Source organism: Triticum dicoccoides, chromosome 7A (genome assembly GCF_002162155.2).
Source record: "Triticum dicoccoides isolate Atlit2015 ecotype Zavitan chromosome 7A, WEW_v2.0, whole genome shotgun sequence".
NCBI classification, from domain to species: domain Eukaryota; kingdom Viridiplantae; phylum Streptophyta; class Magnoliopsida; order Poales; family Poaceae; genus Triticum; species Triticum dicoccoides.
The window spans coordinates 656,134,984-656,137,738 of NC_041392.1; positions in this window are offsets into that span (position 1 = coordinate 656,134,984).

Genomic DNA, 2,755 nt, shown 5'->3' on the forward strand with positions numbered 1-2,755 from the left:
GCGGTCGCGGTCCACCCCCACCACGCAATTCGGTGGGAAAAAGGTATGGGGGGGAGAGTTTCAAGGGTGGCGCCTTTTTAAAGCAGATTTTTCTGTAAAGTGCGGTACTACAGAAGATAGAAGATGTATATAGATATAATAAAAAGAGTTAAATACATTAGAAGCCTTACAACTTGCGCGCAACTATCAGTTTGGTGCACGAACTTGCAAAATACATGTTTCTGGTCATTAAACTTGTGCGGGTGTGCAAATACGGTCATATTTCCCGTACGTGGATGTATTTGCTGCCTACGTGGCAATGCCAGTGTAGCAAGGGCCCATTGTCAGTGCCTAGTGCATGTGATGTTTTTTCTGCAAAAACACCCTTGTTTTTTTACTTTGTACAAAAGCACTCCAACAATAGTTGTCCGCTGGGTCCCAGTCGTCAGTATTCGCTATAAAAACATTTGGCTGGAAAAAATGGGACGGAGCAAGTTCGAAACTGCAAACTGTTGTAATGGCGCTAACAACCTAACCACCACAACTGATCTTGCTTGCTGTTTCATTTGGACTACTAAGGTATATCACCTCTTGGATAAAAGTACGCATTCTGAATATATTTTCTTTTCTCTACATTTTCCAATTCAAAATGATTCAGATTCAAACAAAATTTCCACTGATTTGTTCGAAAGAAAATTACATACATTCCTTCTGCACAACATTTTCTTTTATCTAGATTTTTAATTTAAAATTCGAATTTAAAGAAAAAAATTATTTGATTTTTCCGGGAAAAAATTACGTAAATTCATTCGGACCTGTATTTTCTTTTATCAAGATTTTCCAATTTTAATATATTCAAATTCAGACAAAATATCCAGTGATTTGTTCGAAAGAAATTTGCGTACATTGATTATGAACTGTATTTCTTTTATATAGCTTATTCAAATTCAAACAAAAATTAGATGATTTGTCCGAACAATACTTACATTTATTCTGAGCCACATTCCTTTTCTCTAGATTTTCAAATTTCGAATTATTCGATTTGAAACAAAGTTTTTCTGATTTGTCCCCATAAAATGTGTATATTCATTGTGCACTATATTCACTTTTCCATATTTTTAATTTTCAAATTATTTGAATTCAAACAAAAAATAGTTAATTTTCTCCGAAAAATTTATGTACATTATTTTTTACATATAATTTTTTTATCTAGATTTTTGAATTTATAATGAGTTCTGTTGATTGTCCAAAAGAAATTGACGTATATTCATTATGAACTATATTTTATTGTAAATAGAAAAAAGAAAGAAGAATACATAAGATAAATTGTGTTTATCTATTTAAATGTCATTGTGGCTGATGTTTTTTTAACTCATTGTGGCCGGATGGTTGGTGCTCCCACACGCGGCGAGCTTATGTGTTCATAGGTTCTTCTAAAAAAATGTGGTCATAGGTTCGAACCGGTGCCTTTCCTTTTTCTCGTTTTGGTTTCTATTTTAACTCGTACTGTCTTTTTTTAAGGTCGTACAGTATTTCTTATATAAAGCTAATTGTGCTCCAAGAGTGTGAACAATATGTAGGTCAATTGGTTATCGAAGCATGGCGGATCGTAGCAGGTGTTCTGTTCGAATCCCAATGTTCGTTCATCATTTTTCATTTTATTTAAGGATTTTTTGTATAAAAAATGCAAGGGTGCTTCCTGAAAAAAAAATAGTGCACACGGGTTACCCACCGCTGACAATGGACCCCTGCCACGTTGGCACGCCATGTATTGACATGATACAGCTGAATACGGTAGAAAGCATCGTATATGAACGGAGGGACAAGTTAGATGACCAGAAACACGTATTTTACAAATTTATGCACCAAACTGACCGTCGCGTGCAAGTTCTATGACTTACAGTGTATTTACCTCTAATAAAAAATACGTAACTTTTGCATCTCGAGAACCCAAAAACACTTCTCTAGCAGATGATGTAGATGGAAAAATTTACATCTCCACCTCCTCAAAATATAAACTACAATATTCCGTGACGCAAATATACATCTACATCTATAAGAGATGTAAAAAGGCGGACTGCCCAAAGCTTTCATTTTCCTTCCGTCCGCCCATCAATTGCCCACCCGTCGCCCGCCGCCCGGACCATGGCCCGCTCCTTCGCCGCAGCCGCCCACCCCACGCGGGGCCTTTGTCGGCACGACCATCGTCCCCAATAGTGAAACAAACTATTTTAGGCTTAGTTAGGACCGGACAGGAAGGGAGACGTGTTAGCCACGCCGGTTGGGGGCGGGTTGACAAGCTAGCCGGAAACAATTAGTGAAACGAACTATTTTAGGCTTAGGCAAGTTCTTCTTTTATCTTTTATATATCTATTTAAAATATCATTGTAACGTATTACTCTCTTTGTTCCATAATATAAAATGTTTTTGAAGTTATGTTAATCTTTAAAAATATATATATTGTGGACAGTGGGAGTAATAAATGAAAATCACTCGATTGTCATACACTCTTTGGTGGAGTAAAAAAAATAGCAGAACCGTCAAAGCATTTACAGCCGGACTTGACAAATCTAGGCCCTCAAACGTTCGTGGACACACCCGGGTGCATCGCGGGCATTGACCGGGCACTTCTTAAATAATGTAATCCACATTTAGACACCTTAATTAATATATCTTAAATCCATATAAAGTCATGCAATTATGTCGATACATACATATCGTCCGGCTACTCCATCACCAGTGGCGGAGCTTCATGGGGGCCAACCTGGGCCATGCC